The sequence below is a fragment of the Pinus tabuliformis genome, chromosome 2_1 (assembly GCF_031772625.1).
Source record: "Pinus tabuliformis cultivar Carrire ecotype Pingquan chromosome 2_1, CPIR1, whole genome shotgun sequence".
Classification (NCBI taxonomy): domain Eukaryota; kingdom Viridiplantae; phylum Streptophyta; class Pinopsida; order Pinales; family Pinaceae; genus Pinus; species Pinus tabuliformis.
The window spans coordinates 34,910,897-34,929,523 of NC_142299.1; positions in this window are offsets into that span (position 1 = coordinate 34,910,897).

Here is an 18,627-nt window from a genome sequence, read left to right on the forward strand (position 1 = left end):
CGACACTGCGATGCGAGTCACAGAAATCACTCATCGCAAAGGTTCCTCGGCACAGTGTTCAAGGAAAGCTGTCTGTAGACCAAAATTGGGCGCGCACCTAAAAAAGAAATTAATGATTGTATGCCAAAGTATCCAAAAAGGATTGTGTTGTGTTTTTCGAAGAGTCAGTTCATTATGAGTGTCATGATTATGCATTCATTAGAGCTTAAAGCTTTCATGTCAATCTTTTCATCGTTACTCTTTTCCTTTGTGTAAACTGTAAGACAGCAACTAATATAAATCAATGTGCAGGAAACATCTAAGGAAAAGGGGAAAGCGTCAATACTCGTAGAACAGAGAAGAAATGCCTTCGCAAACGGATGTCGCATGAAGCAGGACCGCGGATTCCAGAGTATCACTCAACAGAGACTGATGGAAATAGACTATCCAAGACTCAGAGTTAAAGGCGCACAAAAGCAGCATGTTTTCAAAAGATCCTGAAGCTTAGACTGGGTAAAGCAAAAAGAAAAACACTAAAGGAGGAAAACGCAACAGAAAAGCCTGGAACAAAGAACGGAAACAGTTTTCAATACAGAAAATTGTTCAGAGAGCAAAGTCCCTAACTTGCTTAGTGATTCGCCAGGCCGGAAACCGAAATAGCAACAGCACAATCAGTTTGAGAGAAATTTGGGATATTACCAAGTATACACACAGCGAATACACCAAGCCAGAGGAAAATATCTTCCAGTTTTTCAGAAAGCGGTGCCAGCTCTTTTTGTTTCTATTTTCGTAACTCAAACGAAAGGAGAAGACAACCAGCCGACTCTTCCCAGGCGAATGTTGCATTGCTTACAGCACTAAGGAGCAAATACAGAAACGGTTAGAAATTAGATTCAATTTTTAGAAATAATTTGCTTTAGTAGAAGGGCGGTCATTTGAAACCGTGTCCTAAATTTATGTAATCAAGATTAATTAGTTAGCAGTATTTAAACCCTTCTCAGGCATTTGGAGAAGGGTCCGGAAATTTGTCAAAAAGCTTGTCCTCAGAACATGCACTTTTGCACCCTCGGAGGGGGTTTTTGGTGAATGGATGGATCGAGATTTATCAATGTTTGCATTTAATGTCTGCTACTGATGTTGCACTTTTGTACTCTTAGTAGATGTTAGAACAAGTAGAGATAAATCGTTATTGCTTGAAGCTTATGAGTGGAACCAGTCATAAATGGTACTTTTATCTCTTGACCTGTTTCTGTTCATATTCTTAAAGTGATATGCAGTTTTCAGTTGTTTATACGTTAATGCATGAATGCGTGGGTTACCATTTGGCACTTCTGTACAGTGGAGTCATTTATTTGTGCTTGATATATGAATAACTCATTATGCGATATGTTGTTCACAACTGTTTTGCCTAACTTTTTATGCAGAATGGTTTATCTTAATTGGTTTCTATTCTTATGATAGCTGAATGATCTTTATTACCAGTTATTGTTCGAAATCTTTTTAGATCGCATAATAGTAGAAATACACCCCGGGTTAGTGTAGATTAGATGTGTTGTTTTTCCTTTATTAGATTACAATAGCATAGAGTTAACTTAGAAGTTTGAATTAAATTAGCTTAAAATACTCCTAGATCAGCATCATTCAACTCTACACACACACACACCCCCTTAGATTGGGAAACTGGTCCCATTATCCCCAGTCGGACCCGCTATACCAAACGGATAAGGAGTTGCCAACCAAGGTCCGGACCGGGTGGGTATCCCCCTTGTTGTCAACCCGATTTTCGGGGCCTCAACATATTTGGCTCTAGGAGGGCCCGAACTATGAATGGCATCTAAATCGAAAGCTAAATACCATTCTGAGAGTAAATCGCCCTCACCAACTCCCCCGACTTCTCCAGTACGATTAAATCCAGAGTCAGAAGTCGCTCAGGTATCAACCGCTGCTACATACCCTAATATTTCAAACCAATCTATCATCGAACCCCCTGAAGTTCAAACTCTGATTCGCAAACTCCAGGGATTCTCTATCTTTTCTCAGAGGTCTGATAAATCTCAAAGCAGCGTGACTTCGCAGTACAATCCCGCTCATCCTCTGACCAGATTAAAGAGTGAAAAATTTGGCATCCAGCCAATTGAATTCCCTCTTCCCACCAGGAAAAGAGCAAGGAAAACACCACCAGAGTCTGACATACCAAGACATTGTTCTTTAGAGAATAAAAAAGGAAAAAGTGTCAAGAAGGGGTTTTCCTCTGAAATGTTGTAAATAACCTCAAGCAGGATAAAGGATCATTGCTGGGTAACAGGTAACCCTGTCGAGGCTTAGATTGGGAAACTGGTCCCATTATCCCCAGTCGGACCCGCTATACCAAACGGATAAGGAGCTGCCAACCAAGGTCCGGACCGGGTGGGTATCCCCCTTGTTGTCGACCCGATTTTTGGGGCCTCAACATATTTGGCGCTAGAAGGAGGGCCCGAACTATGAATGGCATCTAAATCGAAATCTAAATACCATTCTGAGAGTAAATCACCCTCACCAACTCCCCCGACTTCTCCAGTACGATTAAATCCAGAGTCAGAAGTCGCTCGGGTATCAACCGCTGCTACATACCCTAGTATTTCAGACCAATCTATCATCGAACCCCCTGAAGTTCAAACTCTGATTCGCAAACTCCAGGGATTATCTATCTTTTCTCAGAGGTCTGATAAATCTCAAAGCAGCGTGACTTCGCAGTACAATCCCGCTCATCCTCTAACCAAATTAAAGAGTGAAAAATTTGGCATCCAGCCAACTGAATTCCCTCTTCCCACCAGGAAAAGAGCAAGGAAAACACCACCAGAGTCTGACAGTGAGACTCTTTCATCTACGTCGTCCATCTCAACTCCCTCACCGCGAAGTCAGCCACCCACGTCTTCATTTCAAAACATTCATCCATCTTCCACAACCCCTCCTCTTCAATCATCAAAGATCATAATACCTTCATCTTCCCAGCATCAGGGATCATCCTCTGCACTTGCATTCACTAGCAGCTCAACGATGGCCCAGTCTCCATGGAACAATCCTGGGGCAGTTTTAATGCCTCCACCTCTGAGCCCAATACTGGCCCATCCTGAGAAATGGCTACCCAAATTCAATCCAGAAGCAGGCATGCTAGCTGAAGAACATATCAATAATTTCATGCTTTCTGTTAATCTCAACGGAGTTACCAACGAGGATGCTGTCGTCCGGCTTTTTCCCTACACAATGCAAGGAACAGCCGGGTCATGGTACTTTTCATTACCTTCCGGGTCTATCACAAGTTGGGACATTTTTCAAAGTCAATTCCTTACCAAATTTGGCGATGACAGATCAACGGCGACGTTAATAAATGACCTATCCAATCTTAAAGCCGAGGCTAGAGAACCCATCAAAGACTTTAATTTACGGTTCAATAAAATCCTCAACAAAATTCCTACTGCTTCCCAACCCAGCGAAGAAGTGAGATGTGAATGGTATATTATGGCCTTACCATCGAACTTGGCAATCTTCGTGGATAGGGCAAATAAGACAAGCTTAGTTGAAAACTTGACAGAGGCGATAGCAGTAGAAAAACACGTAGTGGCCCTAGAAAAAAGATCTGCGATAGAGGAACGCAAATCTAAGAAAGTCTCCTACAAGGAAGACCCCAAGAAGAAACAATCGAAAGATCCTTTCGATTTGGAAGGATTACAAAAAGTGTTAAAAACCATGTCCAATGAGATGATTGACATAAAAAAACAAGTAGCAGAAACTTCTTCGAGAAAGCCCTACAGAGCTTTTAAAAGAAATCCTTCAATGGAGGTGAAACCTCCCAACGCTATCTCAAACGTCGAATCCGAAGAAGAAGAAGAAGAAGAAGAGAATACTACTGAAGGGCAGACCGATGACGAAGAAGTTGTGGAACTACAAGGAATGTGGGATTTCATCCTCCCACAAGAAGAAGATCAAGAAGCATTTCCGGTTAGTACACGAAGCAAAAATCAACTTGATCCTCCCCAAACTACCCCTAAGCAGAAGGGGGCAAGCCCTGCAGCAAAAGATAAAGTCGCAACAAAGAAAACAACCGCTAAGGCGACTCAATCTAGCCCAGTCCAACCAGATCAAACACCTCCATCAAGAACATTGATTGTGTCGGATGAAATGGAGTATAACATTATTGATGACATGAAAAAGACTAGGGCTAATATCACTCTTTATGAGTTGAGCAAATTGAAACATCAACAGAAGATAATGATGAAAGGATTACATGCCGTGCCTACTACATCTTTGCCTACAGCTGTAGCTTCCCACAACATGGGAAGACCTCCAACCAACACGATCAATAAGATTGACCCAAACGACATCGCCTTGATTGGAGGGAGATCAAGGTCTCACACTCCCCCTTTTCTTCTCACTTATGAAATTTTCAACAAAAACATGCACAATTGTTTGGTAGATTCTGGTGCTTCAACGAATATTTTACCCAGATCAATATGTGCCAAGTTGAATGTTCAACCGCAAAAATCCGCAGTGCGCATAGTTCAGCTTGATCGATCCCAAGTCGAAGTGATTGGTGAACTTAATCAAGTGACCATAAGATTGGCATCTAACCCGAAGGTGTGTCAGGTTATTGACATTCTAGTAGCTGATATCCCTGAATTCTATGGCTTAATTCTTAGCAGGGATTGGTCCAAAAAACTCCATGGATACTTCTCAACCGACTGGTCGCACATGTGGTTACCCTACAATGGTAAACCGAATCAAATAAAGGTTGAACGAGAGTTACACCAGAAGTACATAGTGACAGAATTGGAGGGAAAAAATGAAGCAATAGCATACAACAGCAGTATCATAGGAAACTACTCGGTAGATTCTTTCCTCGGCAATTTTAATGCTCATACCTCACCTTACTTAGAAAATTCAGTTTTGTCCCAAGTCAAAAATCTTTCCCAAACTGATGATTCGAAGTGTGTTAATTTTTTAGATAACTCTGTAAATACATCTTTGTTTTGGAAATTATATTTTGATGGCTCCAAATCTAACGAGGGAGCAGGAGCAGGATGCATTCTGATTAGCCCAGACGGAAATAAGACCATGCTTACGTGCAGACTTGAATTCGATTCTACAAACAATACAGCGGAATACGAGGCCTTGGTGCAAGGCCTATACAAAGCAATCGGGTTGAACGTTAAGTACCTTCAAGTCTTCGGAGACTCTGAAATTGTCGTCAAACAGGTACGTAACACCATACATTGCCTATCAGGTCATTTGAAGCACTATCAATCTTTAGTTCAAGATCTGACTACACATTTCATAGCATTCAATATTTCGTCAATCCCAAGACTCCAAAATGCGAGCGCAGACCTGTTAGCTAACGTAGCCTCTAAACTTATTCCCTCCGAAGATTTTAGTCCAGATAGATTCTCAATAGAATTAATTTTTAGACCGTCCATCCCTGACAACATTACAAACTTGAGAGTATTCAATGACGATCCAGACATTGTAAATTTCCTCACTTCTGAAGGATCCTACTCAAATCAAATAATTGACGAAGACCATCACGATCACCAAATACAACAGCATAGCACTGATAATGCTATACCTAGGTCAGTGGTTAAGTTAGAAGACTTATATGATTTGAAAAGTCGGTTTAAAAGGTCTACCAATGCTAAACTTTACAGTTCGACTCTGAACTACGATTTAGTAAACCTAGGAACCGATGAGAAACCACAAAACGTTAATCTAGGCCACGGCCTAGCACCTGAAGAGAAATTAGCATACATCCGTCTTTTGAGACAATACAGACATGTTTTTTCCTGGAACTACGATGAGTTGAAAACATACGACACTTCTATCATTCAACACACTATCCCGATGATTGACAATGAAAAACCTGTCCAACAGAAGCTCAGAAAAATCCACCCCAATTTAGAAAATCAGATAAAAACTGAGCTAAATAAGTTGTTGAGAGCCAGAATAATCTTCCCCATCAGACATTCCAAATGGGTCTCTAATATGGTACCCATTAGAAAGAAAAACGGAGATATTCGAATTTGTATTGATTTCCGAAATCTCAACAAAGCCTGTCAAAAAGACAATTTTCCCCTCCCACCTATGGAGCAGATATTACAGGCAGTAGCAGGCTCAGAATTAATGTCTTTTTTGGATGGATTTTCAGGATACAATCAAGTGCTGGTGCATCCCGATGATCAGTTAAAAACCACATTCCGAACTAAATGGGGCACATACGCATATCGGAAGATGCCATTTGGTTTAATCAATGCCGGCGCTACATTTCAGAGAGCCATGGACATCGCATTCAAAGGTTTAGTCAATAAATCTGTAGTGATTTACTTGGATGATATAACAGTGTACTCCAAGAAGCGAAGCGACCATCTCAAAGACTTGAAACAAATCTTTCAACGATGTTTAAGGTATGGAATTTCACTTAACCCGAAGAAATCTTTTTTCGCATTAAGTGAAGGAAAACTTCTAGGATTCAAAGGGTCAAAATCTGGGATTCACATTGAACCTGACAGAATCAAAGAAATTTCTGAAATATCCATGCCTCATAACCAAAAAGCCATGCAATCTTTCCTTGGTCAAATTAATTTTGTGAAGAGATTTGTCCCAGATTTCTCACGTATTGTTTCTCCTTTGCAAAATATGATCAAAAAGAATTCAAATTTTAAATGGGGTCAAGATGAGCATGAAGCATTCGACTTGATAAAACAAGCCATCATTAACGCTCCATCTTTAGCAACCCCGAATTTTTCAGAATCTTTTATCTTATACACATTTGCCTCAGAGAAATATTATGCCGCGATTCTAACTCAAACAAATCAAGAGAAAGCGGAAGCTCCAATCGCATTTTTTAGCTCGAATTTACAAGGTGTTGAACTCAACTATTCCGACGTAGAGAAACAGGCATATGCTGTTTTCAAAGCAATCAAATATTTCAGACCTTTCTTACTTAAAGCCCATACTAAAGTCATAGTACCGTTTCCAGCGGTAAGAAACCTTCTGATACAGAAGGATGTGGGCGAAAAAAGAGCAAATTGGATCACCGCTTTACAAGAATACGATCTTGAGATCAAACCAGCAAACGTTGTCAGAGGCCAAGGCTTCTGCAAAATGTTGGTTGGAGCATCGCAAATTCCTGAGAATTCATCTGACGAGGTACATACGTATGAGGTAAGCCTAAACGATGCAAAATCATTATATGCTGACACCATTTATTATCTTAAGAATGGGTATGCTCCATCACACCTGGATCACACCAAGAAAAGAGCTCTGAGGTTGAAAGCTAAACAATACCAGCTCATAAATGATGTTCTGTTTAAAAGAAATTACGATTCTGTGCTTCTTAGGTGTCTTGAGAAAACTGAAGCCGAAAAGGTTTTGCAGGAACTCCACGATGGGCCAGCAGGCGGACACTATGTTGAAGATGCTACTGCACATAAAATCTTACGTGCAGGATATTATTGGCCCACACTGTTCAAAGACTCACACAGTTACGTGAGGAAATGCCAAGTCTGCCAGACTGCTGCAGGGAAACAAAAGAAACTGTCCATGCCACTACAGCCGGTAAACATCGAGCAACCATTCAGCCAGTGGGGCTTGGACATAATAGGTGAGATCGTTCCTCACTCTTCTAAGCAGCATAGGTACATCCTCACGGCAACAGATTATTTTACTAAATGGGTAGAAGCAGTTCCTCTCAAGACAGCTAATTCTGAAAACATTATTGAATTCATAGATCAATTTATAATCACTAGGTTTGGATTGCCAACGGCCTTAATATTTGATAATGCTTCATACTTTTCTGGAAATACAATGATTGAGTTTGCACTTAAAAGAGGGTTCAAACTGAAATATTCGGCCAACTACTATCCGCAAGGTAATGGATTGGCTGAATCAACAAACAAAAACCTGATTAGAATTATTAAAAGAACAGTCGACCAAAACCAAAAGAATTGGCACAAAGCATTGGTAAATGCTTTATGGGCAGATAGAATAACGAAGAAAGCTTCAAGCGGCACTTCTCCCTTTAATTTAGTTTATGGAAAAGAAGTGGTTCTTCCAACCCACTTAGTCATTCCCTCTTTGTCTTTAGTACAACACATCGATGAGGTATCCACCTCCTCCATACAACTAAGACAAATGGAAATAATTAAATTAGAAGAACGATGAGAACAAGCTAAGAAAACCCATCCCCATCACCAATCGTTGATAAAATCCTCTTTTGACTCAAGCATAATGACCAGAAAAAATTTTCAGATGGGAGATTTAGTTTTGAAATGGGATAAGGCTCATGAAGAAAAGGGCAAACATACGAAATTTCAGAAACTGTGGCTTGGCCCTTTTCATATTGTAGAAGTCATAGGCCCATCGACGTTTGTGTTGCAGGATTTAGCAGGTAGAAGAGATTCTTTGCCTGTAAATGGACAGATTCTTAAAAAATATTTTCCATAGAAGATCACTCTTCTATTTTTGTAGGATAGTTTTAGTTTTTATTTGTTTTCTCTTTTTTATAAATAAAACCAATTGTAGATGGTCACTAAAAGGGTTCATGAAAAAGACACCAATTCTCTATCAGATTTTGAGCTTTTCGCTTGTACAAGTAGCAAAAATTTTCGAAAGATCTAATTTTTATTATTGACAGGTAGAGTTAACTTTAGCCTAGACATGATGCTAGTTTCAACTTCAAAAATTTGATGAAAGCAACCTTTGGTAAAAAATTGATTTATATCAGCACAATGAAAGGTATCAATAATAAAATAAATATTCTTTGTAAAGCTGCTGTTTTCAAACTCTATTATTGTCGTCCAGAGCTTTCTTAAGGAAAAACAATGACTTCCTCCCTGCTAAAGGAAATCGCAACATTCAGGAGAACAATCCGAGAAAACAATATGTCTCAAAGAATAAGAGGTCTCATCACGAGCCGGCTTATCATGATCACAGATATTATAACTTGCTGACTTTGCCAATACTGTCTACCAAAACAGGGCAACGACTCAAGATTGTTGCAATCAAAAGACAAGGGGTCTCATCACGCGCCACCTTGTTCAGCAAAAGTGTAAATCAAGTGAATGACTGTGTCATAATTTGGCCACCAAACCAAGACATTGTTCTTTAGAGAATAAAAAAGGAAAAAGTGTCAAGAAGGGGTTTTCCTCTGAAATGTTGTAGATAACCTCAAGCAGGATAAAGGATCATTGCTGGGTAACAGGTAACCCTGTCGAGGCTATGGACGCTTGCGGGCAGCAGAGGCTCTACCTACGACAAATGAGCATATTTTAAAAGGCCAGCGCGCAGAGAAGACCTTATTTTATCTTTAAAAGACCAAGTAGTGTCTGGTGTGAATACATGAACTAAGCCTGAGGAAACAAACGATTGGAATATGAAAAGGTTGAGACGAAGTATCAATGCTAGGATAAGGCATAATATACTCTATCTGTCCATAACAAAATTTAGATATATGAAAATCTTTCTGCTTCGGAAGTTGAAATTCAATAGAAAAACAGAGATAACTGGTTCTTCACAGTGAATCGCCATTGTTGTGGTCACCAACACCCCCCCTCTTTGATTGGTATTAGCAATAACACCAAGCAAATGGGGACCCTTAGCAAAAAATCCAAAAAAAAACTTTTTATCAAAACTCTATATTTTGACTCCCTAAAGCTATATCGCATCGCGAGAAGAGAACGAGACGTTTTCCTATGCGCATAATGATCTGCGAAGAAGCGACGCGAAATTCATCGCATCGCTTATATTGTGAAGCTCTCTTAAATAAAAAGATTAATGAATCGCCGACGGCCGATATGCGACGTCGCATATCGCAACATCACATAAGCAGCACACAATGATTATAATTAAGCGCGATCTGCGATATTTGCGATCTGTGATGAATGCGACCATGAAATCCTGTGATAACACATCTTAAACGATGCAATCCTCGACACTGCGATGCGAGTCACAGAAATCACTCATCGCAAAGGTTCCTCGGCACAGTGTTCAAGGAAAGCTGTCTGCAGACCAAAATTGGGTGTGCACCTAAAAAAGAAATTAATGATTGTACGCCAAAGTATCCAAAAAGGATTGTGTTGTGTTTTTCGAAGAGTCAGTTCATTATGAGTGTCATGATTATGCATTCATTAGAGCTTAAAGCTTTCATGTCAATCTTTTCGTCATTACTCTTTTCCTTTGCGTAAACTGTAAGACAGCAACTAATATAAATCAATGTGCAGGAAACATCTAAGGAAAAGGGGAAAGCGTCAATACTCGGAGAACAGAGAAGAAATGCCTTCACAAACGGATGCCGCATGCAGCTGGACTGCGGATTCCAGAGTATCACTCAACAGAGACTGATGGAAATGGACTATCCAAGACTCAGAGTCAAAGGCGCACAAAAGCAGCATGTTTTCAAAAGATCCTAAAGCTTAGACTGGGTAAAGCAAAAAGAAAAACGCTAAAGGAGGAAAACGCACCAGAAAAGCCTGGAACAAAGAACGGAAACAGTTTTCAATACAGAAAATTGTTCAGAGAGCAAAGTCCCTAACTTGCTCAGTCATTCGCCAGGCCGGAAACCGAAATAGCAACAGCACAATCAGTTTGAGAGAAATTTGGGATATTACCAAGTATACACACAGCGAATACACCAAGCCAGAGGAAAATATCTTCCAGTTTGTCAGAAAGCGATGCCAGCTCTTTTTGTTTCTATTTTCGTAACTCAAACGAAAGGAGAAGACAACCAGCCGACTCTTCCCAGGCGAATGTTGCATTGCTTACAGCACTAAGGAGCAAATACAGAAACGGTTAGAAATTAGATTCAATTTTTAGAAATAATTTGCTTTAGTAGAAGGGCGGTCATTTGAAACCGTGTCCTAAATTTATGTAATTAAGATTAATTAGTTAGCAGTATTTAAACCCTTCTCAGGCATTTGGAGAAGGGTACGGAAATTTGTCAAAAAACTTGTCCTCAGAACATGCACTTTTGCACCCTCGGAGGGGGTTTTTGGTGAATGGATGGATCGAGATTTATCAATGTTTGCATTTAATGTTTGCTACTGATGTTGCACTTTTGTACTCTTAGTAGATGTTAGAATAAGTAGAGATAAATCGTTATTGCTTGAAGCTTATGAGTGGAACCAGTCATAAATGGTACTTTTATCTCTTGACCTGTTTCTGTTCATATTCTTAAAGTGATATGCAGTTTTCAGTTGTTTATACGTTAATGCATGAATGCGTGGGTTACCATTTGGCACTTTTGTACGTTGGAGTCATTTATTTGTGCTTGATATATGAATAACTTATTATGCGATATGCTGTTCACAACTGTTTTGCCTAACTTTTTATGCAGAATTGTTATCTTAATTGGTTTCTATTCTTATGATAGCTGAATGATCTTTATTACCAGTTATTGTTCGAAATCTTTTTAGATCGCATAATAGTAGAAATACACCCCGGGTTAGTGTAGATTAGATGTGTTGTTTTTCCTTTATTAGATTACAATAGCATAGAGTTAGCTTAGAAGTTTGAATTAAATTAGCTTAAAATACTCCTAGATCAGCATCATTCAACTCTACACACACACACACCCCTTTAGATTGGGAAACTGGTCCCATTATCCCCAGTCGGACCCGCTATACCAAACGGATAAGGAGCTGCCAACCAAGGTCCGGACCGGGTGGGTATCCCCCTTGTTGTCGACCCGATTTTCGGGGCCTCAACAGGTTCAAGGACCTCGAGGGTGGATCTTTTGAAGGACTCATTCTTCACTAGTTCAATCAGAGGCATAGGTATTCTTAGCTTCTGAATTTCTGATTGAAAACTGAAAGGAGAAGGGGACTTGTCGAGGCCTCTTACCTCATGAGCTGGAGCTTTGAGGATGATGGGATCAACTGCCAATTGTTTTTGCTTATTAGCTTGCGGTACTGTAGGGACAGCAGCTCTTTGAACAGGAGTTTCCTTGGCATTATTTATCTTTGACCTTAAATTATATCTTTGCTGATCTACAGCTTGTAGAATAGCTTCACCATCCCATTCCTGGCTGATTTGGTCATTGCATAATGAATTTTCATATGCAACTGAGGTCAAAAAGGAAGCATTGCCTTTGTCTTCTAGACAATGGATCTCATCATCTTCTTCGAATTGCTCTTCTTCCATGACTGCATTTTGAAAAGGAGCCTTCACCCTTTGGTCTTCATTTGCATTTTTGTTTCTTTGCAAAATCTGCAACTGCTCATTCGTTCTTTTATATGGATTTGGGTTTGGATTTCTTGGGGCAAAGGTTTTAGGCATTCTTCCTTTCCCCAGTTGCTGCTCAACCTTCAATTTATAGATTTCAGAGGCTAATGACTTGATCATTTTGTTAATTTTATCTATCTTAGGATCAGAGGATGATGAAGACTCGCCCCTTTGTCTTCTTCTATCAACATTTCCCTTGAGTTTCTCAGCAGCCATGATGTTTGATTCCACTTCCAAGGTTGCATCCTGCATGTCAACCAAAGTAGCACATCGCCTCTCTCTCAACAATAGGCAGAAGTCAGAATCAAAAGCACTGGCATAGGTGAGTTTAGCAGAGGTAGTAGTGGGTTTTACTTCAGCTGGAATCTTGTTGTACATACGGTTAAACCTTTTATTGAAATCAAACAGAAACTCACCATTTTCTCTCTTTAAGTTTCCAAACTCGGTGTGGTAGTAGAGGAGGTCCTTTTTATCCCCCCAATGCTTTAGGAATGCATCATCTAAAGCTTCAATATCTACTAAAGATCTGGGGGTTAATTCTCTAAACAAATTTCTAGCCTCTCCATCTAAGCTTTGGACAAATACTCTCATCCACACATCATCTTCACTAATGTTCATATTATCAGCATAGCTATAGAATGACTCAAGATGTTCTTCAGCAGTAACACCTTCAGTCCCAATGAACTTAGGCCTATATTTTTTATATTCTCCAGTAGGCATGGCATTCAAAGGAGTGGGGAGTATTAGAGGTCCATACCTAACAGCTATGATTCTTTCCATTTTGGTAGGTGCTTGTGGACCTGCCATAGCTGTGGTAGCTAAAAGAGTACTGGTAGTCTAAACGATAGAGGGCTGAGGAGTGATTGACAGGACTAAAGGAGTATGATGGATAGGAGGTGAGGTTTCCTTTGGGCTTAAAGCAAAAGGAGAACCTAAAGAATCAGGAGCTTTATGAATCTCTGAGAGTTTTTCTTAACTACTAGTATTATATGCTATACTCTCAACATGTATTTGCTCTATTACAAGCCTTTCTTGTAGAGATATAGGAGATTGTTTAGGTTTACCTGAACCTGATGCTCCTTTCTGCAATACCTTTCTCTCTTTTATGATTTTTTGAGGATCAGATACTGGGTCAGCGTGTAGCTTTTGAGGATTTCTCCGAGTATGCCTCACAAACTGAGCCATAACTATGAAGTGGAGTCACCAAGAGGTTCGCCTCTAGTAGAGTCGCCAGATAGATTATTACAACCAAAAATGTGCCCAGACTTTGTCTATCATCAAAGTTGGATCTGTGTCATTTCCCAGGGAAGCTGAGCTTCAGTTTCCTTTCCCCAGCAGTGGCGCCAATTATGTTATCACTCCAGGAAACTCTCCTAGGTTGTAGATCGGAGATGCCTGGTAACATGTAATCTTCAATATTGTTCTCTGAACTATTGGAATAAATGATGGTTTGGATCAAGTTAGATAACCATTTCAGCTCCATTCTTACTCAAGAAATGCATGAACACCCTCAACAATGCAAGGCTTTAGACAACAAATGCTCAATAATTTGTAGATTTAATGGATAGATGGAGAATACTGACAGTACCAGCAGATTGCATACATGAACATATATGAATGGCTAGCTACAAGCAACAAATGAACTTACTGACTATACTGGCAGATGCATATATAATAACACATATAAATGGCTAGCTACAGGCAGCAAAGAAGCTTGCTAATCTAATATATCAAAGCAGAGATAAGATGACAGTTATCTAGCCTTACACAGAAAACCTGAACAAACTGTTCAAGTGCAAGCGTAGAACAGCATAACTGGAATGGACATCGAACATCTAATGGCAAAAGAAGCTTATATTTCTTAGAATGAAGATGAGAAGCTTGAATAAATAGAGGAGGAATAATCTCCAAAAGTTGAACTCTTGTTACATCTAGTTTTTAGATATTTATACCCTTCACAATGATATCATCCTTCTGAGGCTTGAGAGGTCTTAATCGATCACTCTCTTGTTTAACTGTTTGATTCCCTGAAGGCAAGCATCGTTTGGAGGTTTTTCTCCTTCTGATAGAGGAATAACCGCATTCAGATATTTTGGGTGCGCTGGCAGGGAGCTCTCTCTTGACAGAGATGCCCACAATCTCTTCTATTGATTTCGGTTGTGTCGCGTTGTGCTGCTCCATGATGTATTTGATTCGAGCTATGTTGTGCTGTATATGCCCATGATATTTCTGTTTCGGGCTAGTTGGGCATGCTTTGTTGCGCTGTAGATGCCTCTCGGCCTCGGTTTCTCTTCAAACTGTTTAATAATGAGTGTTTTCTATTTTACACAGAAACCACTGTAATACTATAAACTCCCGCCAATGTTTGTTCCTTTCGAACTTTAAAAGTCCTCAAAAATGATTTATTTACCCATCGAGTCCATCCTTTGGGTCGCTGTCGCCTATCACAGATGGCCCGATCCCTTTGTTCCCTTCATATTTTTGCAATATGGTGAAAACCTAAAAAAACATGAAAAATCGACCTTTGTGGACTTGAAAACATATATATATATCACCTCTAAAACACATCGGGTCCAGACTTCATCGCTATCGGTGCTGCCAAGGTTCCTGTGTATTTCGTTACATAGCGAAATACATTAAAATGGCCTTCCGCGGATTTGAAAATATATCCATTTATGGCATATAATTACATCAGGTCAGGCCCATCGGGTCGCACATATGCCCGTGACTAGGCCTCGTCCCTAGGTTGGCGCCAATAGTGATATTGTGATGTGATAAATCGCAATCGCGAGTCGCTCGTTCCTCGGTCCTTTATACAACAGAACATGTGCTTCCCGCTGATGCGACCCGCCGATCCGATCATCGGTGATCGTTGATCGGCGATGTCATGCACCCGCCTTTAGACTATCCCCTCTACCCTGCCGATATGCGATTTGCTGCTTAGATCTGGGTTGTTGATCAGCCAGATCTAACAGCTGCTGTGTGATGCCCAGTTTAAGCCTGCGGTAATGGTTTTTCCATGGGTTTAGAGTGTTTTGAGCCTCCCGATAGTGTATTCCGCCCTTCCAAGAGCTTTCCTCATGCAACCATTTCGACTTTGAATGATCCTTGAGAGGATTTTGAAGACTTTTGGGGCATACTTGGATCCTTTTTGGACCATTTTCCCACAAGGCTAACAGAACTAATGGAGCATATGGTAGTAGGTCACATGGTAGGCACAGGTTGGATAGAGATGACACAGTCAGATATGGCAGATTCTTGGATACACCTGGTAGGCGAGGCAGTGGACATGGGCTTCATTCTTGCTTTGGTTCAGATAGGTTCCATGGTCATCATCGCTATCATCCTTATAGGAGGAATGACAGGGGATATTTGTCAGGTGATTTCAAGAAAGAAAATCCACCCACATTTGATGGAGAAATGAAGAAGTCACAGGATGTCAAAGGATGGTTTCTTGGGATGAATAATTTCTTGATATTGCATGACTAATTAGAGAACATGAAGGCCATAATAGCTACATTTAGTCTTAAAGGTAAAGCAAACATTTGGTGGGAATATGTAAAGAATTTCAAAGGAATTTAGGAAGAGGAGTTGACTTGGAGTGAGTTCGAGAGACTTTTAAGGAAGAACTATATATCGGAGAGATACAATGATGACAGGGCAAAGGAGGTATATGAGATGAAGATGGGATCCATGACTGATGAGGATTGCACTAGCATATTCTTGGAGGTATTAATGTATGTGACTTATCTTAAGGAGGAGAAAGCGAAGATTCAGAGATTCATCAATGGGTTGTCGGTATCATTCAGGGACAAGATTGGGTTTGATGAACCTAGATCGTTGGAGAAAGCCATCAGAAAGCCAAAGAATTGTTATGAGCAATCAAAGTGCAAATCTGAGACTAAGTAGGATTGGAAAGGTAATGAGAAGAATAAGGGAAAATGGGATCAGAAGCGAACAAGACCTCTGAACACAGGTAACAGATAGAATGCAGCATCTCCTGAAAATTTCAATGCATCTGATAGAGGCCAAGTATTTCAGTTTGAAGAGCAGAACAAGGGTGATGGTATGTAACCTTTATAGTGTTGGACTTGTGGTGGACAACATCGTAGGAGAGATTGTCCACGGCATCAGGGTGGTAGACCGCAAATCTACAATGCTCATGAAGCACAGATAGTGGGGGATGTTGGAAAGAGTATTCCTCGCATTTATGCAGTGCTGGATAACAAGCAGGAAGATTACCAGACATGTATTATCAAGATGGACAGTAAGCTTTGTGATCAAGTTGTTTCTATTTTGATTGACCTTGGATCTAATTATAGTTATGTTAATCCTAAACTGGTGCATAAGTGTGGTTTGAATAAAGAATTGCATGTAGAATCTTGGTTAGTGTAGTTGGCTACAAGTACTAAGAAGAGAGTTCATCATTAAGTAAGATCTTGTGCATTTGAGTTAAATGGTATGCCTACATCAACACATCTGAATGTAATTCCATTAGGATCATAAAGTATGTTGTTAGGTATGGACTGGTTTTATCTTCACAGGACCAAGGTAGATTGTTATGACAAGGCTATTAATTGCTTGGATGACAATGGAAAACAAAGAATCCTACAAGGTAAGAATAAGGCTACATCGCTTAGGATGGTGACAGCTATGCAGAAAAGGGTGTGTGTTGTTTGCAGTGCATATTTTTAGTGATAAAGGTAGGATGAGGAGGTATTAAGTAGGTACCCGGTTTTATAGCAGTTTCAGGATGTATTTCCCACAGAGATTTCAAAGTTTCTACCTCACAGGGAAGTGGAATTTTCTATTGAGTTGGTGTCAGGGGAGGCACTAGCATCAAAGGCACCATACACGATGAGCACTCCGAAGTTAGTGGAATTGAAGTTGCGGTTGAAGGAAATGCTTGAACAGGGATACATTAGGCCAAGTGCGTCGCCTTGGGGCGCACCAATGTTGTTTGTGAAGAAGAAGGATGGTACTCTTAGGTTGTGCATCGATTACAGGAAGTTGAAGAATGTGACCATCAAGAACAGATATATGTTGTTGAGGATTGATGACTTATTTGACTAGTTGAAGGGATCAGCAGTGTTCTCAAAGATTGACTTGAGATTTGGATATCATCAGGTATGCATTAAAGAAGACGACATATAGAAGACTTCTTTCCAGACCAGGTATGGGAATTATGAGTTTGTTGTAGTTCCTTTCGGTTTTACTAATTCTCTAGCTACTTTTGTGTGCTTGATGAATAGTGTATTGCATCCTTATTTGGACAAGTTTGTGATTGTATTCATTGATGATATATTGGTATATTCTAAGAAGGAGGAAGAGCATGTTGAACACTTAGCAATAGTGTTGAGATTGATGAGAGATAATCAGTTGTATGCTAAGCTCAGTAAATGTAGTTTATTTCATATGAGAGTACATTACTTAGGGCATGTGGTTTCCAAGGAAAGCATAGCAATGAATCCAAAAAAGATAAGAGCTATCATGGAATGGGCAACTCCTAGAAATGTGGATGAGGTAAGATCATTCATGGGACTAGCAGGTTATTATAGAAGTTTCATTAGGAAATTCTCTCAGATTAGGCTATCCCATTACATCATTACATAGGAAAGGTAAGAAATTTGAATGGACAAAGGAATCTGCAACCAGTTTTGAGCAATTGAATCAGTTGTTGACAAATGCTCCAGTTTTAAAACAAAGAGTATGTGGTATGTATAGACGCTTGCAAGAGAGGACTTGGTGGAGTACTTATGTAGGAAGGACAAGTAGTGTGCTATGAATCAAGGAAACTGAATGAGCAGGAGCATAATTACGTGACGCATGATCTTGAGTTGGCAGCGATTGTCCGTGCATTGAAGATGTGTAGACACTATCTTCTTGGTAGGAGGTTTGTATTAATGAGCGATCACAGTGGATTGAGATATATATTTGACCAAACGAACCTAAATACCAGATAACTTAGATGGTTGTCCATAATCAGTGAGTTCGATTTTGAGATCATGTACATTAAAGGTTAAGAGAACAAGGTTGTAGATGCCATTAGCAGGAGAGTACATGTAAATCACATAGCAGTTATGAGTTCCTATGGGACAGATTTACAGGATCAGATCTTGCACGTAGGACAACAGGATGACAGGTATAGGGAGCTTATGCACAGGTTGTAGTAGGGTACAGGTGATCAGGATGTGGAATATCATCTCATCGCAAATGGTCTGGTCAGATTTAGGGACAGGATCTATGTGTCGGACAAAAGTGAGCTCAAGAAGCTTATCTTGAGGGATTTTCATGCTAATCCATATTCAAGTCACCCAGGATATCAAAAGACATTGACAGCAGAAAATAAGTTCTATTATTGGCCAAATTTGAAGAGGGAAGTGGAAAAGTTTGTGCTATATG